Source organism: Pan paniscus, chromosome 1 (genome assembly GCF_029289425.2).
Source record: "Pan paniscus chromosome 1, NHGRI_mPanPan1-v2.0_pri, whole genome shotgun sequence".
Taxonomy (NCBI): domain Eukaryota; kingdom Metazoa; phylum Chordata; class Mammalia; order Primates; family Hominidae; genus Pan; species Pan paniscus.
The window spans coordinates 13,524,696-13,551,180 of NC_073249.2; the positions used below are offsets into that span (position 1 = coordinate 13,524,696).

The following is a 26,485-nucleotide window of genomic DNA, read 5'->3' on the forward strand; positions in this document are numbered from 1 at the left end:
TTGAAGGTAGTCGACGGTAAATTAAAGATGCATTTTATAAACCCTAGAACAAAGAAAGAGGAGGAAAATGAAGGTCAATACTTGAGATAAAATGGAATACTAAAGTATACTCAGGCAGGAAAAAAGGAATGAAGAATAGGACAAACAGAAAACAAATAGCAAGTTGGTAGTTTTAAACCCAACCACATGATAATTACATAAGAAGTAAATGAACTAAACATTCCAATTAAAAGTAGAGATGGGGTTTCACCATGTTGACCAGGATAGTCTCGATCTCTTGACCTCATGATCCTCCCGCCTCGACCTCCCAAGGTTTTCCTTCTTTATCCCTAGTCATATTCTTTGTTCTGAAGTCTTCTTTGTTTTTATCTATATAACCACTGCGGATTTTTTACTATTAGTTGTCAAGCTGACAGATCGTCAAGCTGAATTTTAAAAGCAGATCCAGCTCTGTGCTGCCTACGAAGATGGAGAATCCCACTTTTAAGAATAAAGATACAGGCCGGGCGCGGTGACTCACGACTGTAATCCCAGCACTTTGGGAGGCCGAGGTGGGAGGATCACCTGAGGTCAGGAGTCTGAGACCAGCCTGGACAACAAGTTGAAATCCGGTCTCTACTAAAAAAGCAAAAATTAGCTGGGTGTGGTGGTGGACGCCTGTAATCCCAGCTGCTCAGGAGGCTGAGGCAGGAGAATCACTTGAACCTGGGAGGCGGAGGTTGCAGTAAGCTGAGATGGCACCATTGCACTCCAGCCTGGGCGACAAGAGCGAGAGTCTGTCTCAAAAAAAAAAAAAAAAAAAAGATACAGATAGATTTAAAAATTAAAAGGATATAAACACATATCATGCAAACACTAATAGTAAGAAATCTGCAGTGGTTATATAGATATAAACAAAGAAGACTTCAGAACAAAGGATATGACTAGGAATAAAGAAGAAAAACCTTGGGAGGCCGAGGAGGGCAGCTCATGAGGTCAAGAGATCGAGACTATCCTGGCCAACACGGTGAAACCCCATCTCTACCAAAAATACAAAAATTAGCTGGGCATGGTGGCGTACGCCTGTAGTCCCAGCTACTCTGGAGACTGAGGCAGGAGAATCGCTTGAACCCAGGAGGAGGAGATTGTAGTGAGCCGAGATCGCGCCACTGCACTCTAGCCTGGGCGACAGAGCGAGACTCCCTCCCACTCCGGAAAAAAATAAATAAATAAGAAGAAAGAAAACTGATACCCAGGGTCCTGGTGCCAGACTTTACACTACTGCAGCTATCCTGGGTGATGTCCAGAGATGAACGGAATCAGAATTACCTGGAGGGTTTGGGGAATCACAGGTTGCTGGGCCCCACCCCCAGAGTTTCTGATTCCTTAGGTCTGGGTGGGGCCTGGGAGTCTGCATCTCTAAAAGATTCCCAGGTGACACGCTGATTCTACTGGTCTTGGGATCCACTCTGGAACCACTGGTTGACTGACCTCTCCCTCCTGTTTAAAACTGACATAATCCTATCTTGAATGATAGTGTAACAATTCGAAAGATAAAATAAGGAAATCATGCGCTTGAAAGTGTAGACACTGATTTCCCTTGTGATTGATTAATTGAGATTGGGATTTGGGATCAAAGGAAACCTAGGATTCTGCCTTAGCCAACCAGTCGGGGGCGGGAGGTGGGCAGGAAATGCAGGAGAAATAAGATTTTGGGGTGAAAACAATGAGCTCGGGTTTGGATTTGCTTGAATTTTCAATGCAGTACTCATATATCTTTCTCACTTTTAAAAGTCTGTGAGGTGGACATGGACTGGCTTAGTCGTTTTGCCAAGGTTTAATTTTGTGCCTTAAATGGGCACTTGAGAGCTTTGTAAAAATCGATGTGTTTGCTGGCCCCGTGTTTACGGGCCTTTGTGATCTCCGCGTTCGCATCCAATCTGGCCCTTGGGCTCCGAGAAGGTACACGTGTGTGTAGGGCAAGGTCCAACCAGTGGGGCCAGGGATCTGAGCAACAAGCGCGCCCTGTGTCCTTTGTGGCAGGGACCGCTTGTGGACGGCGGATGAGGATGAGGCGCCCCGATCTTCCCGAAATATTTCCTAATCGTTCATCATGATGTTATGTTGTTGTTTTCAAAAAGGGAATTAATATTGGCCTCCTTTTCTACAAATCTTGCCAACACTACGTGAAATGTTTTCGTTGCTTCTCTATTCCCAAGGTTTCGTATTATTTTACCAAGTCGGAAAATGGACGGCGCTTAAACTGTTTTTTCCCTGAAAGGAAGAGGGCTGTAATCACTAAAGTGTTTTAAAATCTCCAGCGCAAAAGCCTGCGGTGCCACAGGGACGAGGCCTGGAGAGCAGTCGCTCCTAGAACCGGGGCGCGAAGGGCACCCCCGCCTCCAGCACGCGCCCTCCGCCCTCCCGGCCTCGCTCCCCCCGGAGTGGGGGCCTCGCCGGCCCCTGGGCCCCGTCACTCAGCAACGTCGGGTCAGCCTTCGCCGGGTTAGTGGCGACGCGGCCGCGCGAATTCGCACAGGTATTCCGCGTTTCTCCGCCGTTCCCCGCCTTGGCCGGAGGCTTCCGAGGCGTCCCTTGGTGCAGGGTGGGAAGCGGCCCGCGCCCCAACGGCCCAGGCGCTGGAGCTCACCCCGAGCGAGGGCGGTACCTGAGGCTTCGGGGAGCCCGCGCTGACCGCGGCCCCGTCCCCAGACCCCTCCAGCAACCCCGGCCCCGCCCCAGACCCCTCCAGTGATTCCCCCCCCCGGCCCCGCCCCGCAGATCCCTCCACTAATTTTCCCCCCCGGCCCCGCCCCGCAGATCCCCCCAGTGATCTCCCCCCGGCCGCGCCCCCCAGACCCCTCCAGTGATTCCCCCACGGCTCGGTCCCCCAGACCCCCCCAGTGATTTACCCCCCGGCCCCGCCCCACAGACCCCTCCAGTGGTCCCCCGGCCACGCGGGCTCCGGGGGGGCGGGGCGGGGGCGCGGCCCTTTGCTGGGACAGGGGGCGTGGGCCCGAGTAGCGGGCGGGGGGCGCGGGCCGGGGCTGGGGCGGGGGCGGGGAGCGCGGGAGCCCCGGTGACGCAGCAGTGACGTCGGTGGCAGCGGGCGGGATTTCCCGGGCGAGACCCCGCGGCGGAGTGGGCGCGGCCAGCGTGGAACGGGGGCGAGGGTCGCAGAGTCGCCGGCTCCCCCTTCCCCAGTCTGGGCCCCCACAGCACAGGGGGCCGAGCAGAAGCCCCCAGCGTCCAGGGCCGGGGGAGGGTCCGCCTGCGCCCCCAGGCCCGCGTGGTCGGGCCCTGCAGGGCGGGAGGCGCGGCGCGGGGCGGGGCCGGTGACGGGACGCGGAGACCCCGCGGGCGGCGGGAGGGGCACGAGGCGCGCGTTTGCACCCGAGCCCGGCCCGCGCCCCGATGCGGAGCGATGCCGCTCGGCCTGGCCGCCCCCCGCGAGCACCGCGCTGCAGACGAAGCCCGCGCGTGATCCCGCTCCGGGTAAGTGGGCGCCCGGCCGGAGCCCCGGGTGTCCGCGGGGAGAGCCCAGCCCGGTGCAGCCAGACGCGGAAGAGAAACTCGGGGTGAAAGTCTCCGGACCTAGGGAGACGGCTCTGGCGCCGGTGTGGTCCTCACGCCGCCAGCTGCTGCTGCACGCGACACAAAGACCTGTGGTTCCCTCGGCCTCCTCTCCCGGGACCTCCCGCCGGGCCCCGGGGAAGCCCGCGCGCGGGTGTGGACAGCCCCCTCGGAGCGCGTCCAGGGGCTTCCGGGGCTGGGGGCGCCCGGTCCCTCCGGCATGAGGCAGGCGGGGGCTCGGGGGTCCCCTCTTCCATTTGTAGGTCACAGAGCGTTTGCCGTTCTCCCGGCGGGGACGTCCCCCGTGGAAAAGGACCTCAGTGGCAGGAGATGGCGTGGCTGGTTGGGCGTTTTCTTTGGGGAAATGTTTCTGGCGAGTGCCTGAGGAAGCCCTCCTGGCTCCCCAGCAGCCCGGACGCCGCCTCGGGAGCACTCGGGGTGACGCTGGAGCCACCGCAGCTGAGGGTGGTTTTCCTCACCTCCTTGATGGCGTCTGTCCCCGAGGCTGGTGCTGAACTGAAATGTGCTTCGTTCGCCGCGCGCGCCCGGCAGCAACCGGGGAGCTTTGTTTGGCTTGATTTTTTAAATTGCCTTGGAAATAACGCGAAACGGCGGGAGGGTGAAGTGGGGAGGAGGACAGAGCGTGGTGGGGAAAGACTCCTTAATTTAAGATTTGCTTCATTTCGAGTGTTTGGGGCTAAGGTGTTAGGAAACCCGAAAATGTTAAAGTTTGATCAAGTAATAAAGTGGATGATGGACGCCGGGCCTCCCACCGTCTCCCCGGCCCCGCGGCTGCCGCGTCTCTCCTCTACCCGTCGCCTCCCAGGACTGTCAAATGCTGGCACCGGGCCCGTGCCTCTCAGCCGGAGCAAAAGGCCGCCTAGGCTGCGCCCGTGTGCTCCATTAAAACGTGCCAGTCCTGTCGTCTGCTCATGAGTGAGGTGTGCCGCTTCCCACAGTGGACAGGAAATTTGCAGCGGCGAATGCCTCACAGTAGCCATGGGGGGCCTGGGCTCTGCGGCCGGCTTCTCGATTCCTCCCGCAACTCCTTTTCCTGATTTTTGTATGAGGCGGGGGAGGGGAACCAGCCGCCATCTGATCTGGCCCTGTTCCCTGCAAGAGGCGACTGGGGGGACAACTAAGTTGATAAATGGAAAGCCTTTTCCAGCCCGGAGAAACAGACAGAGTACCTATAAACTGGATTGTTTTTGAAATGTAGGGTTTGCTCAGTGACCGGTCATGATAAGAGATGGCTGTGGCACTTAATAAATAGTAGGTGTAAGTGCAAATGCAAGGTTTACAGGGATGCCTTGCCTGTTAATGAGCAGCCTCACCATGGGGTTAGTTAGGCTGAAATGACTATTTAGGACAATGGACTTCCTGTTGGCCCCCACCTCCATGCACAACTCCAGTGCTCATAGGCCTTAAAATTCGCCCAAGGAAGCCAGTGGAGGATGTAGGGCTGGCTCAGAAACAGCACAGCTAAGGGGTCATTCCCAGCAGTCCTATGATTGGCATTTCTCATGCAAACTGATGGTGGAGAAACCAGAAAAAAAAAAAAAAAAAGCTTTTCCTAGATTCACTTTACAGTTTTTAAAGCAAAAGTGACAGCCCCTGAAGTCCCCCAATATTCAGTGCATTCTTTGAAATGGTAGAACATCAGGTGGGAACATCGCCTGTAATCCCAGCACTTTCAGAGGCCGAGGCAGGCAGATCACTTGAGGTCAGGAGTCCGATACCGGCCTGGCCAACATGATGAAACCCCATATCTACTAAAAATGCAAAAAATTAGGCGGGTGTGGTGGTGCACGCCTGTAATCCCAGCTACTTGGGAGGCTGAGGCACGAGAATCACTTGAACCTGGGAGGCAGAGGTTGCAGTGAGCTGAGATGGTGCCACTGCACTCTGGCCTCAAAATAAATAAACAACATGAGGTGGGAACATGGACCCTGACCCCTGGGGAAGCAAGAGCCACAGCTGTCTCAGGAGGGCAGGAACACTGTAAAATGTGTACAATGCTCCTTCCCCCCGGACCTACACGCCCAAACCCACGCCTACCACAAAACTACTGCTTATGCAGAAAGCAAAGACTAAGGTCTGTACCCAACAATTTCTTCTTTTATTTATAGCTGCATCTCACTATTTCACTATCACATTTTTCCTAGTTTGTCTCAGTTTCTGCTTGGAGAGGGGAGAATGCCTAATAATGTATGTCAGAAGATTGCCCCTTTCTTCATGGAATTTTGAAGTAGTAACTTTAAAATATTACCTGATTTTTGTTCTTGAAACACCTTTTAAGGATATACTGCTATCTAATCTTGCTGGTTTTCCTTTTTTAAAATTTGGTATTTTTATTCATTCTAGATATACTTAGGCATAGAGACTTGTATTATTCAGGTAGAGAGATTGTTTCTTTTTTAAAACCAGAAACCAAAATTTAACTCCTTTAATAGAGGTATAAGTACTACATAAATAGCCTATCAACAGTGGATAGCAAGGATATTTTAATTGAAAGTCAGAAAAGCTAAATGGTATCAGGAAAGAAAAGGAGATTGCAGGGTAATACTACCGAAAGACTGAAAGAAGCTGGTTAAAAACCTCTAAAGAATAAGCCAAAGACTGTTAATAAATGATCAAAAGTAAAAACACAAATGAAATTTTCATTTTAGGAAATGTTAAGAAATAGGGGCTAGAAAAGCTGCTGAAAGAAAAAAATTACTGCAGAGAAAACAATGGGTGCTTAAAAAGAGATCAGTTCAGTGAGCTTGCTGGAGCGCTCCAAATTCCTCTAATTGCCAAGGAGTTGTTGTTAGACTGAATGGTGGCTGGTGGGCAATCAGGTTCCCTGCTGGAAACTGGTAGACAGAGTGACAGGTGCCATGCAGATAAGGGAAAGCCGGCTGTGTGCAAGACGCTGTGCTCATTGGGGAAGGAGCCCTGGGTGCCCAGGAGTGAGGAAGTATAGGGAGCTATGGAGGAACTGTTCGTCTCCATGGCCGTGAGGTTTGTGGGTCACCAAAGGCCCAGTCTCCGAGGATCGGATAGGGCTAGGAGCCCAGGTTAGTGGGCAACAAGGGGAAAGAAGGGCAATGCTTGGGCTAGACGTGTCACGTGGATGATCTCCTTTGATACTCACAGGATACCTGCCAAGTTTCTAATTTGCAAAAAACAGCAGTGACTGCCTGTGTCCTCTCTGTCCAGGAGTGTTCTGGCAGCGGGTTTGGTGGGTGGTGGGAACCTTTTTTAACTGATGTAGGAAAAGTATACACAAATGTCAAGTGAAAGTGACAGAGACGTGTGGAAGAGAAAAAAGTGGAGAACTGTAGAGAGACCCACACTCAGGCACTGCACATGAGCTCCTTTCCCAGGAGGATTTGTTTCTCTTGCTTCTTAGATTTCTAAAACCATTTCTCTCTGAGTTGCTGGGTTGGCTTTCTGTGGTGTGACACATGTGCTCTGAGGCCATGGAAGGCCCTAGAGATAGAAGAAGCACTCTAAGTATCCCTCTGGGCCAGAGAGATTGTTTCTTCCCCAACAACCCCTGTGCATGAGGCGGGACAACAGCCACGATGGATCATATGAGCTGGCATTAACTGTGCCTTTATGCCTTTCTCATCAGTGCCTGGACCTCCTCCTGGTGCCCCTGCCTAATGTACAGCTGTAAGGCCTTGTCTTCTGTCCCCTCCATATGGGCTCCAACAAAGAAAGAGAGGCAGGGCGATAAAATAGGAAGAAGGAAAACATTTTTAACTCTTTTAAACATTCTTTTTTTTTTTTTTTTTTTTTTTTTTGAGACTGAGTTTCCCTCTTGTCTCCCAGGCTGGAGAGCAATGGCACGATCTTGGCTCACTGCAACCTCCGCCTCCTGGGCTCAAGCAATTCTCCTGCCTTGGCCTCCCAAGTAGCTGGGATTACAGGCATGTGCCACCGCGCCCAGCTAATTTTGTATTTTTAGTAGAGACGGGGTTTCTCCACGTTGGTCAGGCTGGTCTCGAACTCCTGACCTCAGGTGATCCACCCGACTCGGCCTCCCAGAGTGCTGGGATTACAGGTGTGAGCCACCATGCCCAGCCTGAACATTCTTATTCAAGCACCTCTACAACTACAGCAGAAAAAGTGTTTACATGTTCCTCCAAATTCCAGCACCCAAACTCAACCTTGTTTCTTCTGGTGTCCCACCACACAGAGAGGTAAAATTGAGAGATTTCTAGCAAAGCAGTACCCATGTATGAAGGCCCAAAGAGGAGAAATGAGCTTAGATGGCGGGAAGAAAACAGCAAGAGGCTGTTGAGATTGGGGTGGGAGGCAGGGCAGGGCAGGGAGGCTGCTGAGGGCTGAGAGCTGGTTCTTCTCCACAATGGCCCAGCAGGACTCTGTGGCTCAGGTCCAGACACTGATGAACAGGAAGAGCAGATGGGGTGGTCATGCCCCATGCTGGGACTCTGTCTTCCCAGAGGGTCAGGCTCTTGGAGGCCAGAGGCCAGAGGTCAGGCAGCAGTACAGGCAGCCTGGCTTTGCAGGCTGAGCCAAGTCATCAACACACCTTGGAAAGGGCTACGTGTTACCCTTCAACACCCACACGTCCACATGGGCCCTGGGGTCTCTGGCGGCCCGGGGCCCATGTGGACGGAGTGTCTGCTGCTGCATCTCCCCTTCCTCATCAGTGGTCTCTGTCTTCCCATGGCTCCCTGTCTATAGGAAGGTCCAGCTACACCCAACAACTGGCATCCTCCTCCTGGATGTCTCTCCAGCCCGATCTGAGGAGCCATCTGCCCTGCCCTGCGGCTCTGGGGTACCCGCCCTGCACAGACCCTGGATGGAAATTTCCAGCAGGGCCTTTCCGCTGCCCCTAGCCTGTGGCCGACTAAACAAGCATGAGTCAGTCCTTATTCGGTTTTAGTTTTCCTTCAGCAATCTTGGGAAAATTCTGTTTTCTCTGTGCCCCAGTTAACTTTGCGTATCACTCAGAAGCTGCTCTAGTCTGAAGGTGCTTGTTTATCCCCCCGGCAGCTGTGGGGCCGCATGGCAGGGTACTAGGGGACTGCAGCCTGGTTAAGGAGACCTGATGACTTCAGTCTACACCGTGCATGTGTTTGACGGTGTGTGCAGGGAAGAAGGTGTTACCAGGATGAGAGACAGCGTCAGGCTTGCTCATGCCCAAGGGCAGTGGTGGGCCTGGAGTGTGGGTGTGGAGGTGGCCGAGGAGGGTCGCTCGGTGGGTGTGAGTAGAAAATTCCAAAATGTTGATCTCAAGGGAAATAAAGGGGAACTGGCAGTGTTGCTGGCCACTGAATTCTCTCTGGAACAGGGTGAGGTGTAGGTCCAGGGCAAGGCCTTCGTGGGTCTCACATGCTCCCTCCCGCTGTGGCTGAATTTTATCTGATGGAGACAGAGTCACTGGCCTCTTTTGCTGATCTGGACCTCTGGGTGCCCGCGTTCCCGCCACCCACCCCTGTCTCTGGAAGGCTGTACCCATCAACCTTTCAGTAGGAGTTTGGCGTTTCACTGCCATTCCCCTCCACTTGGTTGACCTGGTAGAATTGTGCCTTTTGGGGACTCTCTCGGGCAGATCTTTCTGTGTGTGCTCCGTGAACACTGCAGCAAGTGTGCCCGCAGCCCAGGCTCTGCCGTGTCCCCGCCTTTTTGGGTTTGCTGTGCTCACTGATGGATGGGTCAGCATCCTCTGAACAAGTTTCTCGTTAGACCCTCTCCTTGTGCTAGGGTTTGTTGCAGTCAATAGTGTCTGAAAGAAGCCAATTGCTGGCCTGGACCCAGGCACGTTTTTATTCATCAGAAATTTTCTTTGTCATGGATTTGCCATTCTAGGGCTCTGCTGATCTCACTGTGATCTTCCTGGTGTTTTTAGTTTTACTGTCCATTACTGCTCCCCGCCACATTCCTTTTCATTACTGGGTGCTATGGAAGGACTTTTCCAATACAGATATATTGCTGGATGCGATCGATGTGTTCATCGAAGACTGCATGTGAACCTTGCATGTGTGATAAGCACCTGCAATAAATATATGCATCAGATAGTTTAGGCACTGGTGACAGGGAAACAAATAAGATATGGTCACGCACTCCAGAGGAGTCAGAACCTAGAGGGGGTGCATGTGTGAAAACAGCCCACCTACCCTGGGTTAGTGCACAGACAGGGAGAGTGTTAGTTCTTTCTGATAGCAGTGCAGAAAGCGTGTGACAACAGAGGGTGTCTTGAGCTGGCCCTGGTGAGCTGAGGCAGGTTTTTCAAGCCAGACAAATGAGAAAGGGCTTTCCAGGCAGGGCGGCCAGCAGGGGCCCAGGGTCATGAAAGAGGAGTGGAGAGAGCAGAAAGGTTGCTCAGAGCCAGGGTGTGAAGGTGAGACTGACCATGAAGAATGGGGAATCCAGGGCCATTGTCAGGCAGAAGCTGGAAGCAGCAGGCCCCACCTTGGCCCTCTGGCTGTGACTGCCATGTGGGGAAGGTCGGAGGCGTGGGGCAGGAGAGGGAGGACAGGGAGACTGGATAACGCCCAAGGGTGCCCTGGCCCCAGCGTCAGTCGGGGCGGCCGTCTGATTGGAAACAGAGGGCCAGGGAGAGGCTGGTGTCTGGGATCCCAGGGTTTCCAGACTGAGCATGGATGGACGACGGGTAATGTGACCTGGTTTTGTGAATGAAGCTGGGCAAGTAGAGAGAGGGTGTATGACTTGCCAAGTCAGGAGGTGACATCCAGGGGGCATGTACGTGCAGAGCTGAGCAGAGGTCTGGCTGGACCCAGGTGAAGCCACAGGGGCGAGATTGCCTGGGGTGATCCAAGGTGTGATGACAAAGCAGGGAGGCCCGTGCCTCAAAGAACACACAGCAAGTTTAGGACAAAACAAATATCCTTCTGTAAGAGGCACACCCTTTCTTACACAGACTTTCATGCATAGGATTCCCTTAAAAGAGACCCCTCCCCAACCCTGCCCTCTCCCTGGCCCCCTGCCCCTCCTGCCCGCCTCTGCAAAACCACAGCCAACCCGCCACCACCTTGCCTTCCTGGATGACTCATTCTTTCTGCGTTGAAGCAGTTGCATTCTGCCTTTTGTTTATGATTTCTTTGTCCCTCTGATGCTTACGGATTGGCTCGGACGCTGTTAGCACCCGTCTCTTGCTGCAGGCCCACGTCGGGGAATCACAGTGTATCATCCTTCCGTGCGTGGGTCTCTATTCGAGAGGGAGTTTCTGTTCTATGTTTTGCTCAGTTGCCCCCGGTCACTCTTTTCCCACCCCCAAGCACCAGTGGCCTCGAGGCGGAGGGCTGGCCTTGGCCCTGCTTCACAGTAACCGTGGCAGCTTACCCGCGACACCTGCACGGGAGCGGGGACAAGGCTCACCCCGCCCCTGCCGGGCCTCGCTCGGGTTCTTCCACCCTGCGTTCTCCTCGGACCGCTGTGGTTAGCTGTGAAATGCCCCTGCGGTCTGGTTTTCTCTCCTTTTCCGCACAGTTCTTAGTGTGTTTTGTTGCTTTTCCGCACTGTACTTTCGAAGCTCTAGGGCTACGAAAACGCAGGCAGTTGCGGGGGAAGCGAAAAATCCCCGCCCTCATAGAAGTTCTGTTACGGTGGAGGAATCAGACCAATGATAAGAAGTCAGAAAATCAAAAGTAGTTTAAACAAGTACATGAATAAATAAGCATTTAAGATCTAGTAAGTGCATGAGAGAAAAATAAAACAAGGCTGGGAGGTAGGGAATTCCGGGGAAGGGGGTGGCTCACATTTTAAATAGGCTGCTTGTGGGAGGACCTGCTGTGTTGATCCGAGGTTAAGGTGACCTCCCAAATGAGCTCATCTGATGCACGTGGAGCCAACAGGTGAAAGTGTTGATGGAGTCACAGATTATTTATTTATTTATATTTTTAGGTGGAGTCTTGCTCTGTCACCCAAGTTGGAGTGCAGTGGCACGATCTCGGCTCACTGCAACCTGCGCCTCCCAGGTTCAAGCCATTCTCCTGCCTCAGCCTCCCTAGCGGCTGGGATTACAGGCGCCCGCCACCACGCCAGCTAATTTTTTGTATTTTTAGTAGAGACAGGGTTTCACCTTGTTGGCCAGGCTGCTCTAGAACTCCTGACCTCAGGTGATCCGCCTGCCTCGGCCTCCTAAGTGCTGGGATTACGGGCGTGAGCCACTGTGCCCCGCCGATTATTTATTTAGTTTTAGAGGCAGGGTCTCGCTCTGCTGCCCAGGCTGGAGTGCAGTGATGTGATGTATTTCATTGCAATCTTGAGCTCCCCAGTTCAAGCGAGCCTTCCACTTCAGTCTCCTAAGTAGCTGGGGCTACAGTTGCCCACCACCATGCCCGGCTAAATTCTTTTAAAACTTTTTGTAGAGATGGGTTCTCACTATGTTGCCCAGGCTGGTCTGGAACTCCTGGCCTCAAGTGATCCTCCCACTTCGGCCTCCCAAAGTGCATAATTACAGGCATCAGCCACTGCACTTGGCCTACAGATTAATTTATGCCCAAGTGCCTTCCTGACAGAATAAGGTGGCTTTCCCCTCCTCTCACCCCTAGCATATAAGAAAGCTACATTAACCAAAAGGAGTATTTGGTAGTGTAACTCAAGGTAGAGGAAGAGACAGAGATTCTTTTTGCAAAATGACACGCAAGAAGCAGCCCCTTCTCACTCCAAAGTGGGCCTCTTCACAGCCTGGCTGTTTTGTGGGTGCTCCACCCATCCAGGGACTGGGGCTGCTGGGCCCAGTGACCTCTGACCTGCCAGGCGCCAAGCAGCAACAAAAGGGAGGGAGAGCTCTGGCCCACCGGGCAATTTGACTCTTCCTGGAGCCCTGCAGGGGGTGGTGGCCCCGACAGGCTGGATCAGAGACCCTCAGGTCCGAAGGTCTGGTGGGCTAAATGAAGTAGAGAGGCCGCCCTCAACTCCACCCTGCTGGGATTCAGGCGGGCTCAAGGACGCAGCTTGGCAAGGACTGTCTTATGTATTCGCCTTGATGTGTGGTCTGGCAGGTTCACTGTAGTCTGTTGAATGATGTGTGTATACTTCCTTCTGCTTTACACACCTGTTTTGAGAACCATTTACTTGTAGCACAGTCTGTGTATAAAGCCTAAGGTAGATGCAGCAGTGGTCCTCAAACCTGGCTGCATACATTTTGGGCAGTTTTAAAAATATCCCTTCTTGGGCCTCGTCCCCTGGACATTCTGACATAGTGGGTCTGGGCTAGGGTCCAGGAATTAGTCTTTGAGTTTTGCAGCCACCAGATTTGAGATGCATTGAACCAAATGATTTCTGTGGGTCCTTATTCCTGATATCTGATTCCCCCCAACCTGCCTAAGCATCCCCAGGCTCTTGTGTCCTATGCCAGCCTCTCCCGCTCCTCGTGGGGCTGTGAGGGTTTGACCACCGTAAGCATGATGTGCCTGCAACACCAGGTCTCCTCCCCAGGCTGAATGCATGGATCTGTCCTCTTCTGCCTGGGGTGAGAGACAGCCTTCTCTGTGGGGAAACCAGCTACCACCCTGAAGAGCTGCCTCTGTCAGAGCACAAGACCCCCACCTAGAGACCCCCTCACTGCTCCCCTCCCACAGCAGCAACGGCAGCTCTGAGGTTCTGGACACCCCAAAGGACACAGACCTACCTTCACCCATGAGCCGTCCAGGAGACATTTGACAGCTGCTGTGTGCCATATCCTAGGGGTAGGAATGCAAAATAAGTCAGAGGCCATCCCTGCTCCTGAGGCATTTACAATCCAGTGAGGGAGACAGACGATTATAACACAACACAGGGCGGGGCACGGTGGCTCACGCCTGATATCCCAGCACTTTGGGAGACCAAGGTGGGCAGATCACCTGAGATTGGGAGTTCAAGACCAGCCTGGCCAACATGGGTGAAACCCCGTCTCTACTGAAAATACAAAAATTAGCTGGTTGTGAGGCAGGAGAATCGCTTGAACCCAGGAGGCAGAGGTTGCAGTGAGCTAAGATAGTGCCACTGCACTCCAGCCTGGGCGACAGAGTAAGACGCTGTCTCAAAAAAAAAAGCATACAACACGGAATTAAGAAAAGCTCCCACCTCAACACAGAAGGACACCAAGCCCGGCCCAGAAGGACAGGGAAGGCATCTGGAAGGAGGTCTCATGATTTGGCCAGATGGAACTATTGGGGCACAGCCAGTGCAAGGCGAAAGCCTTCCAGGCTGGGGGCTCTGTTTCAGCAAGGGAGAATGATTATGGCTCACATTAATTAAGTGCTTCCTGCAGCCCAGGCTCTTAGTGGCTTATGTTGTATGAACTACTTATTCCTGATGACTACTGTGGTAGGTAGAATCATGGTCCCCAAAGATGGCCACTCTCTAATCCTTGGAACTTGTGAATCTGTGAATCTTACACAGCAAAAAAGATTTTGCAGATGTGATTAACGGAAAGATCCTGAGATGGGGAGGTGATCCTGGAATACCTGGCAGGCCCAGTGTCGTCACAAAGGTTCTCATAAGAGGAAGATAGGAGCATCTGAGAGAGAAGGTGGGGGATGCTGCTGGGCTGGCTTTAAAAATGCAGGAGGGCCCGTTACTGGGTATATACCCAAAGGATTATAAATAATTCTACTATAAAGACACATGCATATGTATGTTTATTGCAGCACTATTTACAATAGCAAAGACTTGGAACCAACCCAAATGCCCATCAATGATAGACTGGATAAAGAAAATGTGGCACATATACACCATGGATTACTATGCAGCCATAAAAAAGAATGAGTTCATGTCTTTGCAGGGACATGGATGAAGCTGGAAACCATCATTCTCAGCAAACTAACACAGGAACAGAAAACCAAACATCGCATGTTCTCACTCATAAATGGGAGTTGAACAATGAGAACACATGGACACAGGGAGGGGAACATCACACACCGAGCCCTGTTGGGGGGTGAGGGGCAAGGGCAGGGAGAGCATTAGGACAAATACCTAATGCAGGCAAGGCTTAAAACCTAGATGACGGGTTGATAGGTGCAGCAAACCACCATGGCACATGTATACCTATGTAACACACCTGCACGTTCTGCACATGTATCCCAGAACTTAAAGTAAAATGTTAAAAAAAAAAAAAAAAGATGCAGGAGGAGCCACAAGCTAAGGATTGCAGATGGCTGTAGACACTGGAAAAGGCAGAAATACGAACTCTCCCCAGAGCTTCCACCCACAGCCCTCCTGGCACCTTGATTTTAGTCCATCGAGACCCATTTCAGACTTTTGAACTCCAGAACTGTAAAATAATAAAACTGCATTGTTTTAAGCCATAAATATATGGTACTGTGTTGTAGCCACAATAGAAACCAATACAACCATTCCTCTATTTTGAAGGGAAGAAAGCAGGAGGTGAAGAGAATTGCCCAAATTTCCGGAGCTAGAAAGGAGCAGATTCAGGCTCCAGGGCCTGCACCTGCCCACTCACTTCTCTTCTGTTCCTCCTGCCTGGAAGGGATTTAAAAACAGCAGTCCGGCAGCTGGGGCTTATCGGAGACCAGGAGCATTGGAAGATGAAGCTGGCCAGATGCGCAGGCAGGAGCCAGGGTCCGGGAAGCTCTTCTTGGTCAAGTAGAGGGAAGTGGCTTTGCAGGCCATTGGCCTGGGCTCCTTTTCGGTGGTCTCCTCAAGTCTGTGCTGGACTGGGAGTGCCACAAGAGCAGAGGTCAGCTCCTTGGGCCCAGTGCACCCACATGTGGCTTCAGCCACAGAGTGAGCTGTGTGCCCATACAGACTGTGCCGCCTCTCTGCATTATCAGATGGTTTAAAAGTGCCACCCTGGCCAGGTAGTGAAGGGCAGACATCTGGTTAAGTGCCCGCAGCATCCTTATGCATCGAAAATTCTCCTATGTTCAAACATCTGTTTCCACCTCCTCATTGTTTTCCTCATTCTAATTTTTTTTTTTTTTTTTTTTTTTTTTTTTGAGACAAGGTCTTGCTCTGTCTCCCAGGCTGGAGTGCAGTTGGCGCAATCTCGGCTCACTGCAACCTCCACTTCCCAGGTTCAAGCGATTCTCATGCTTTAGCCTCCCCTAGTAGCTGGTATTGCAGGCACGCACCACCACGCCCAGCTAATTTTTGTATTTTTCGTAGAGAAGGGATTTCGCCATGTTGCCCAGGCTGGTCTTGAACTCCTGGCCTCAAGTGATCCCCCCACCTTGGCCTCCGAAAGTGCTGGGATTACAGGTGTGAGCCACCGCGCCCAGCCTCATTCTAATTCTTTAATATAAAGCATCCCCCATCTTCCAGCGTTTGACTGAAATAGGTGGTCAGAGGAATTTTTAGGTGGTGTTTTAAGCACTGTTTTTTTAAATAAAGAACACGTAAGCATAACCTGAAACTACTCCCGATATGTCTGCTCAATTTATATTCCAAGTATTTTGCAGGCTGTGCTTGGATTTTCAAAGGAGCAATCACTAGCATTTGATTAGCATTTTTCAGTTTGCTAAAAGCATTCATGTACCCTGTCCACTTGATCTTTACAGAAATGCCAGGAGGCAGGGATTTTTTTTTTTTTTTTGAGACGGAGTCTGGCTCTGTCGCCCAGGCTGGAGTGCAGTGGGGAGGCAGGGATCTTTATCCCCATTCTTGAAGGAGGAGACTGTGGTTCAAAGGAGAATCACCATCAGGACAAGGTGCCTAGAGGGGCAAGGACGGCACCCAGGGCTTCCGCTCGAACTCCACACTGTTCCTAGGGTATCCTCTTGCCCTAGGGGTAAGAGGTAGCAGCTGGGGTAGCAGGGAAAGACCTAGAATGCACTTACAAGGAAATAGGGTCCCAGAATCCAGTTCCGATGTGTCCCCCCCAGGTACAGAAGTACAACGCTGGGGCATCCGCATGCCATCGCCTGTCAGTATCGGGGATCCCACCCTGCTTTGGGGGTTCATCGGATCTCTGGTCTTAACATGAGATTGTTGTATGGAGGAATGTGATTGAGGCTCACCAACATCTCAGGGCACAGGCAATTGCCCTGCTGGAGGACCCATGGAGATACGCAGGTCTCTGATGGGAGGTCTCAGCGTGGGCGCCGTGCCCCTGCGTGGCCATGGCTTGCTGCAGGCACTGCTCCCCATGTGGCAAAGATGAGGGAATGCAGGCCTGCTGCTCAGTGCCAGCTGCTCTCCTCTGCACGGGGCTCCCCTAGACCTTGCCCCAGGCCTCACCGCAGGACCTGGTGCCTTTGGGGTTCCCCTTTTCTGAGACCCTCAAAGAGCCTTCCTCAAATAAATCAAAGGCTTTAGCGTCTAAAACTTGTTCCTGAGGAAGGCTTTCTGAACCCGCTTTGGAAGTAAAAAGCAAAATTCCTCTTTGCGCTTCTATGTAATCGTCCTCATTCTCCTTGAGGCAGTGCGGATAACTCTGGCTGGTCAGAGGAGGGGCAGGTATGAGGAAGCACGGTGAAAACAGCCCAGCCCTGTCTCTCAGGATATTCTCCCTCTACAACAGAGAGAGAGCCAGTTCCTCCCTACACTAGTCTGGGCTTACCTGTCTAGCAAGAGGAGGGTTCCTGGCCATTACCTGGGTGTCCCCTGGCAGTGCAGCAATACCAGGTTCTCAAACACTAACTGGTTGGTTAAGGAGGTTAAGTTACCTTCTGTCTTCTGCCCTTCAGCTTCCTCAAGGTGGAAGCTGGGGCTTCAGAGCCACTGCAAGGGGTCTCTGAATACAGGTGCACAACCCAGGAAACCTGTGTAGAGCAATTGCGACTGCCATGTGTTTGTATCCTGCTGATTAATTTGCAAGTATGCATAGATGCCTTTGGGATTAATAAAGATGAATTTAAGTATGTTACTGAATTAATCACAGCTTTGTCGTGTTGTATCTTCTGTGGCGACAGATACTGAAAATACCGCCATGTATTAGTCGGTTTTGTGTTGCTATAAAGAAATACTTGAGGCTCAGTGATTGACAAAGAAAAGAGGTTTATTTAGCTGACAGTTCTGCAAGTTGTACAAGCATGGCACCAGCATCTGCTTCTGGGGAGGCCTCAGGAAGGTTTTACTCATGGCAGAAGGTGAAGGGGGAGCAGTCATGTCACATGGCGAGAGGGAGCAAGAGAGATGGGAAGAGGCGCTGGGCTGATTTTAAACACCCAGCTCTCCTGTGAACGAATAAAGGGAAAACTCATTTGTTACTATGGGAGGGCACCAAGCCATTCATGGGGGCTCCACCCCCGTGACTCAAACGCCTCCCACCAGGCCCCACCTCCATACATCAGGAATCACATGTTTCCCCGCCGAGACAGAGTTTTGCTCTTGTTGCCCAGGCTGGAGTCCAGTGGTGCGATCTTGGCTCACTGCAACCTCCACTTCCTGGGCTTAAGCGATTCTCCTGCCTCAGCCTCCCAAGTAGCTGGGATTACAGGCGCATACCACCACACCTGAATAATTTTGTATTTTTAGTAGAGACAGGGTTTCTCCATGTTGGTCAGGCTGGTCTCGAACTCCTGACCTCAGGTGATCCACCCGCCTCAGCCTCCCAAAGGAATCACATTTTAATATGAGATTTGGATATCCAAATATCCAAACCATATGGGGCTGTAAGAGACTGCATTTGTCTGATTGACTTTAGAAGGGACCTAATTTATAAATGTTTGAACTTTGCGCTTTAAAACCATTGCAACCATGGTTTGCAAAATCCTTCCATTTCTGGTGCTCCATGGTTCATTAACAATGCCATGTTCTGGTACATTTTCTAAATTTATTCACTGTCTATACTCGGCTTTGTATTGCCTTCCTCTATCAGCTGCTGACTTCAGCAAAGGAAGTATTTCTTTTGTTTGTTTTGTTTTTTGTTTTTTGAGACAGAGTTTTGCTCTTGTCACCCAGGCTGGAGTGCAATGGCACCATCTTGGCTCACTGCAACCTCCGCCTCCTGGGATCAAGCTATTCTTCTGCCTCAGCCTCCCGAGTAGGAGGCATGCACCACCACGCCTGGCTAATTTTGTATTTTTTAGTAGAAACAGGGTTTCTCCATGTTGGTCAGGCTGATCTCAAACTCCCAACCTCAGGTGATCCACCCGCCTCAGCCTCCCAAAGTGCTGGGATTACAGGCGTAAGCCACTGCATCCAGCCAGCAAAGGAAGGCAGCCTTACTGTGGGGTCCTAATTAGGAACAAGGAGCCAGGCTGGTGGGAGCAAGGGAAAGCAGAAAGAAAATACAGATAAGCTATAAATCTGCGTTTCTTCATAGTCTAGGACACATAGCCCATCTGCGCAAATGACTCACGATCTTCCTGCACCCAGATATCACCAGACCCTCGGTTGATAGAAAAATGCAAGTTAGTTCACAGCCACCTTGACATTATCAATACTGCACTTAGCCTTCTCCAGCACGCAGAACAAGCTCCATCCTATAAAATCCCCAGCAAGCCTTTGTCTCCTCCAGTCAGCTCCTCTCTTGCTAACTGGCCTATTGCTTTCTTGCAACATATTTCCATGCTTTTGCTAATAAATCTGCATTTCTTTACCTATGACTGTCTTGGTAAATTCTTTTTACTGCCCGTGCCACTGGCCCCAGACAGTAACCACTCGTGACACAAGGGCATTGACTGGGAAGCTTTACAGAGAGTGAGTCTTCCTGGTGCAGGGGTGGAGGGTAATTTTGAGACTAGCTGATCCCTCACCCTCCCTGGAGGAGTGGGGACTAGTTAGTGACCAGTGGAACTAACTGTGCCATCCTGTAGGACCCCAATCTCAGCTCTCTCTGATTTCGAATCCTCCCATCTCCCACCATGAACCTTTCCTAGGACCAGAGCTTTATTTTTCTGCTTCTCACATTTGGATTCTCGTCTTTTTATCCTTCCCTATTTGCTTATAAAGACTGTCCATGAGCTGGGCCATGTGTACATTTTTCTTGCTTTTTATGGCCTTATCCTGGTTGGACTTCTCCCATCCAGGTGCTTCTTCACCCACCACCAGGTGACTTCTGGTTGAGAGGAGAAATAGGCTGAGCACAGTGGCTTATGCCTATAATCCCAGCACTTTGGGAGGCTGAGGTGGGAGGATTGCAAGAGGCCAAGGGTTTGAGGCCAGCCTGGGCAACAAAGTGAACTTCTGTCCCTACAAAAAATTTTAAAAATTAGCTGGGCACAGTGGCATGCACCTGTAGTCCCAGCAGCTTGAGAGGCTGAGGCAAGAGGATCACTTGAGCCCAGGAGTTCAAGGCTGCAGTGAGCTATGATTGCACCACTGCACTCCAGCGTGGGCAACGGAATGAGACCCTGTCTCAAAAATAAAATTTTTTTTAATTTTAAAATAATGTGGAAAGAGAAATAACCAGAGCCAGCCTCCCTGGCAGACTGTCTTGCTCGGAGGCTTCCCAGCACTGTCCCGCCATATGGTACATGAGAAGTTCTGTCATTTCAGGTGAAGGGGTGCTGGCACAGAGGGCAGATCTTGTCATCTGTGGCTTTTTTGGCTGCTGGGAAGAAGTGGAACTTATCCCTGCTTGTCTCCATCCCCAGCCTGCCATTCATTCCACCAGCTCTGCTGCTCAGGGACAAGTCTCCATGAACAACCATATCGCAGGGACCAGCAGCAGGCTGTCACTCATTAAAACAACAACAACTGCGTCAGACTCTACATCGTTTTTCCTGGAAAGTATCCAGATTATTTCCAGGCTTTTTAAATGAGTCCTATTTTGTTTTTCACTGCTGCCAATATACTCTCTTCCATGCATGGCGTACTTGAGCAACAGACATCAGCCTGTCTGCAAGGTCTGAATAACCACCGTAGAGAGATCCTTTGAATGTATGGAACAGATGATCAGCAGTGTCCGTGGGTGACAGCCTTCAAGATTAGTTCTTCCTTCTTCTTTTAAAAGCAATTTTCTTTGAATAGTCTTTCGGTTTCATCCATGCTTCTAATCTAGAATGAAAACTACGTGACTACGTTTTTTCTTTTTCTTTTTGCTTTTGTTTTTTCAGAATCGAGCCATTAAGTTGTTACTTAATCTCAACAAAGGCCGATGACAATGTCTAATATTCTAGGAATGTGCCAAGTCGTCATCTTGGTTTTGTTCCCAGCTGAGGCATTTTACTTAATTCTAATCGTTTTGGGGCAGGAAGACAACAGACAGTTACAAAAGGGAAGACTAAAAGAGAAAAAACCTTGTTCAAAGTCATACAAATAATTTTTAAAAATAGAAATAGGATTAAAAGCAAGTCTCCTGGCTCCTCATCCACTCCTCCTGTCTGAAAAATACTTTTTCCAGTTGGTTAAACCACATCTCCAGAACCACTTCTCTGTTTGTACTTGTAAGGCAGAATTTTCTAATTCATTTCTGGGAGCTCATTTTGCAGCCTAGGTATTCAGTCTTTGCACACAGATGAGAAACATGTTGGCCAGGTGCAGTGGCTCATGCCTGTAATCCCAGCACTTTGGGAGGCCAGGGTGGGAAGATCGCTTGAGCCCAGGAGTTGGAGACCAGCCTAAGCAATCTAGTGAGACCCTGTCTCTACAAAAAATAAAATAACTAGCTGGGCATGGTGGTGTGTGCCTGTAATCCCAGCTCCTCGGGAAGGAGGCAGGAGGATGACTTGAGCCCAGGAGGAGTTTAAGGCTGCAGGGAGCCATGATGGTGCCGCTGCACCCCAGCCTGGTTGACAGAGCAAGAACCTGTCTCTTAAAAAAAGAAAGAAAGAAAAACATGTCAACTAAGCCTTGCCCTGCATGAGGGGCTGTTCAGCTGGGAAGCAGCAAGCCTCCGCACACAGCCCTCTGCGGGTGACCTCCCAGGCCCTCCCAGGCTTCACTTAAACTCTGCTGTTTGAGGCGTGCACAGAAGGAAGTATTCTTGCTATCTTTTGGTTAACTGAGAACTCATCCACGTATTGCCACTCATAGGAATTAGAAAAAACTGGCCAGGCGCGGTGGCTCATGCCTGTAATCCCGGCACTTTGGGAGGCCAAGGCAGGTGGATCACCTGAGGTCAGGAGTTCAAGACCAGCCTGGCCAACATGGTGAAACCCCGTCTCTACTAAAAATACAAAAATTGGCTGGGCGTGGTGGCGCACACCTGTAATCCCAGCTACTTGGGAGGCCGAGGCAGGAGAATCGCTTGAACCCGGGAGGAGGTTGCAGTGAGCCAAGATAGCACCACTGCACTCTAGCCTGAGCAACAGAGCAAGACTCCATCTGAAAAAGAAAGAAAGAAAGAAAGAAAGAAAGAAAGAAAGAAAGAAAGAAAGAAAGAAAAGAAAACAGTAAGCTACGCTGGGCATGCAAACAGTGTTAATGCAGAAGCCACTTTAGGGTCCAGGCACCGAGCCTCCGCTCAGAGCATCAATGCCCACCAGCCCTCAGCGCTGCATGCTCCAGGACGGTGCTTCCCAGAGGTTCTCAGCTGATAGAGCAGCGTGTAACCAGTGTGGAAAGATCAACCTAGGCACATTACAATTTTAGAGAGTTTATCCGAGCAGAGGGTGATTCATTAATTGGACAGCACCAAACTGCAAGAGGTTCAGGGCTCCACTGAGGGGGCGTGAGGGGTAAACATTTATAAGGTGTTCTTGGAAGCAAGACAAAGAAAAAATACTTGATCAGTTAAAGTGGAGAGTCTCAGCTGGGCACAGTGGCTCACACCTGTAATCCCAGCACTTTGGGAGGCCGAGGAGGGCGGATCACCTGAGGTCAGGAGCTGGAGACCAGCCTGGCCAACCTGGTGAAACCCCATCTCTATTAAAAATACAAAAATTAGCTGGGTATGGCGGTGCGTGCCTGTAATTCCAGCTACTTAGGAGGCTGAGGCAGGAGAATCGCTTGAACCTGGGAGGCAGAGCTTGCAGTGAGCCGAGATCGTGCCACGGCACTCCAGCCGGGGTGACAGAGCAAGACTCTGTCTCAAAAAAAAAAAAGGAGAGTCTCTCATTAGAAATTAGCTGGTGATTGGTTAGGCTCATGTTTCATTTTACTGTTGACATTGAGTTGGGTTTAGTTTGCTTAGGTCAGAATCCTAGGCAAAACAGCCATCTCAGCCTCTGGCCACCCAATTAATTATTTTCTAACACCAGCTACAGTAGTATTTCAGAGTTCCTCTTCCAGAGCCCGTGTCCCTCGAGTCTACAGGCCATGCGTCTAGGTCATTCTGAGCTGCGTCCACACTCCCACGGTGACTTTCTGGTCATTCCTGGGGCAGCTTGAGCCATCAGACAGGACTTGCGTATGACAGGCGACCCTGCTCCAGAGGCCTTGAATTGCTGTCTCAGGCAGTGCTGGCTGGCACTTTGCAAACTGTGTGCTTTCATCAGAATTCCCGGGACAAACAAAACACCCGGCTGTTGCTGCTCAGCCTTGATGACGGCATCTGATAAGTGATGAGAGCGTGGCATCATCAGGCTGTTGGTCTTGATTATTCAAGTAGTTGAGTCACAGGCTGCTGTTTTCAGCAGCAAACATTCAAGTACTTACGGCATTTGAAGATGTGTATCCGGCAGCTTTAAGGTGCTGACAATGTGGGGACCTTTCTGAAATAGTCCCACAAGAGAATTCTTGAATGTCTTGAAGAAAGATGACCAGCCTCTTTTGTGAGTGTGTGTTTAGTGTATGTGAAGTTATGGGGAATGGAGGTTACTCATTCTATTTTAACAGACAGGGAAGTGTAAAAGTGAAGATGTGTGGCATCTCTACTCACCAACTCTAATCCTATTGTAGTATCTACCCTGGAAAAATTATCGTGCAAGAGACATGCTCATAACATCATTGTACAAAAGAAAATATTGGAAATAATTCATTGTCCACCAACATGAGAAAGGATAAGTAGAGGGGAACAATGTGATGAAGACAGTAAAAACCCAGAAGTGTCATAGAAATGAAGGGGAGTGCTCAGGTCCAGGGGCCAAGGTGGCTGCCCGGCTCAAGAAAGCTTTGAGCCAGGCACGGTGGCTCATGCCTGTAATCCCAGCACTTTGGGAGGCTGAGGCGGGCAGATTATCTGAGGTCAGGAGTTCGAGACCAGCCTAGCCAACATGGTAAAACCTCGTCTTTACTAAAAATACAAAACTTAGCTGGGCATGGTGGCATGCTAGTCCCAGCTACTCGGGAGGCTGAAGCAGAAGAATAGCTTGAACCCAGGAGGTGGAGCTTGCAGTGAGCCGAGATCGTGCCACTGCACTTCAGCCTGGGCAACAGAGCAAGACTCAATCTTAAAAAAAAAAAAGAAAGAAAGAAAGATAAAAGAAAGAAAGAAAAATTTGAGAGGCTGGTAGCCTCACAATGAACCCTTGAAGGAGGGCAGAGATGGCTTTTCACAAGAAGTGTTGGGTGCTGAGTCAAGGAGGGGTAAAGTAGATAAAATAGTGGAAGCAAAAGCATGTGAGTGGAAGAGGCCTAGGTCCCCGAGAGTAAAGGCAACTGCATTGAAATTCTTTAATTTTTCATACCATATGGGAGAAGTTGGGACCAATTTTTTTGCTTCTTGTAATTGCACTTGACATTTCAGAAGAGTTATCCCAACTTGGTATGGTGACTCACACCTGTAATCCCAGCACTTTGGGAGGCCAAGGTGGGAGGATGGCTTGAAGCCAGTTATTTAAGACCAGCCTGGGCAACAAAGCAAGCCCCTGTCTTAATTTTTTTTTTTTAATTGGCGGGGCATGGTGGCACGCGCCTAGGGTCTCAGCTACCCAGGAGGCTGAAGTGGGAGGATCTCTTGAGCCCAAGAGTTTGAGGCTGTAATGAGCTGTGATTGCACCATCGCACTCCAACCTAGGCAACAGAGTGAGACCCCATCTCTAAAAACAAACAAACAAAAAAGCAAAAAAAAAAAAAAAAAAAAAATTCAAGCAAATGTTTGACTTTATCGCTTCCAAGGAGAACAAGTGCCAGTTTTGTCAGAGAGGAAATGCATGTCCATCTCCTGGGTCCTGCTCAGAACCAAAGGAAGCTGAAGACTCTACAAATGCAAAAGTGAAGGGAATGGCAAACCCTGAGAGAAGCCATACAGAGAAAGGAGGCTGGGCTTCCTGCAGGGAAGCTGTCTTTAAAAAGGGCCACCGCCTAGCACCTGCGGATCAAAGTGAATAGGGCTGATGCGAGTCTCAATCCACATATTCAGATATGCGGGGAAAAGTGACTTTTCTAAATGTTTTAAAACTCAAATCGAAGCATGCATTCTGCCTGTTTGGCCTGCTTGGGGTTGCCTCAGTGTTTCCCCAGAACTTACACAGGACCAGGTATCTGTCCACTGGGTGACCCGTAGGACACCATCATCTGGGTGGGGACCCTTTAGGCTGGTTGCTGTTGGTGGTCTTGGGTCCTGCCTGGGGACACAAAACTCTCCACAAGACTGCCCATGACCTCCTCCGCTTCAGGGCACCCAATGGCCATTTTGTTCTAGGGTCTTGTAACCCCCCCGTCTCCTAACATGGCTTTGTGGCCCCCAACCACCCCAGCTTGCAGAGAGGGTCACTCTCCGGTCCTGCAGGCAACGCTCTTCTTCCTCCTGCTTCTGGCCAAGACATTTTCCTCCGATACTCTGAATTCTTTCTCACCTCTGGGGTTTAGGCTTTTGGAAACAAAAGCCAGAAAGACTCTTGGGCCATGTCTGGTTTTTTGTTGTTGTTGTTTTTGTTGTTGTTGTTGAGACAGAGTTTCGCTCTTGTTGCCCAGGCTGGAGTGCGATGGCACAATCTCAGCTCACTGCAACCTCCACCTCCCGGGTTCAAGCCATTCTCCTGCCTCAGCCTCCTGAGTAGCTGGGATTACAGGTGTGTGCCACCACGCCCAGCTAATTTTGTATTTGTAGTAGAGACGGGGTTTCTTCATGTTCGTCAGGCTGGTATTGAACTCCTGACCTCAGGTGATCCTCCCACCTCGGCCTCCCAAAGTGCTGAGATTACAGGCATGAGCCACCACGCCCGGCCCCATGTCTGTATTTTAACCCATCACACCCATCCCTTCCTTGAATGGGGAAGTATTGGTTGATATCACAAAATACTATCCAGTCTCATGGTTGAAACTAAGGATCCTGGTTTTCCTTTCAAAGAGTTCAGTATACTCCAGTCTTCCTCTCTGATGAAGTTAACATACCCGGAAGCCTTCCAGTTTCCAACAGTGTCCTGGGGAGAGGCCATTGTAAATGGTCTGCAGCACAAGTCTGAAGCACAGATTCACTGCCGCAGCTGGTTCCTGCGTGCATCCGTGGTGATCAGAGCTGCCACTTCCTCACAGCCCCCTGTGCCGTACCAGACAGTTTTCCAAACCCTTCACTCACATGATCTCATTTCATCTAAAACTATGTCGGCCGGGTGCGGTGGCTCATGCCTGTAATCCCAGCACTTTGGGAGGCCGAGGCGGGCAGATTACAAGGTCAGGAGTTTGAGGACCAGCCTGGCCAATATGGTGAAACCCCATCTCTACTAAAAATACAAAAATTAGCTGGGCATGGTGGCGGACACCTGTAGTCCCAGCTACTCGGGAGGCTGAGGCAGGAGAATTGCTTGAACCCGGGAGGCGGAGGTTGTCGTGAGCTGAGATTGGGCCACTGCACTCCAGCCTGGGAGACAGAGCGAGACTCTGTCTCAAAAAAACAAAGACAAACAAACAAACAAAAAACTATGTCATGGGGTAAGTACATTTTACCTATTCCACAGGTGTGAAAACCCCAGGCTAGGAGAGATAAGGCAGCTTTCAGAAAGTCATGCTGCCAAGTGACAGAGCCTCCCTCAGGTCTGTGAGTAGCGATGGTGCATTTCTCTTCCTCTTGTTTGTCATGAGAAAGTCTCCCAGTCCCAAAGACAGTGTCTAATTTGGGTTCTAAGTTCTTTTTTTTTTTTTTTTTTTTTGAGATAGTGTCTCACTCTGTCACCCAGGCTGGAGTGCAGTGATACAATCTCAGTTCACTGCAAACTCCACCTCCTGGGTTCAAGCCATTCTCCTGCCTCAGCCTCCCAAGTAGCTGGGATTACAGGCATGTGCCACCACGCCCAGCTAAGTT

The 26,485-nt window shown here is 50.7% G+C and overlaps 1 protein-coding gene across 2 annotated transcripts in view; it reads left to right on the forward strand.

The window, feature by feature from the left end:
* The first annotated feature begins 2,315 nt into the window (after positions 1–2,315).
* The window catches only part of GNG4 (G protein subunit gamma 4), a 103,486-nt gene continuing 79,316 nt past the window's right edge, over positions 2,316–26,485 (forward strand). Inside the window, exon 1 of one of the 2 annotated variants that reach the window (XM_055099608.2) lies at positions 2,316–2,518. The gene's annotated coding sequence lies outside the window, so the exon portion shown is untranslated. Of the gene's footprint in view, positions 2,519–3,095; positions 3,475–26,485 lie in introns of those variants that run through there. The other variant, XM_034949386.3, reaches the window with a different exon arrangement.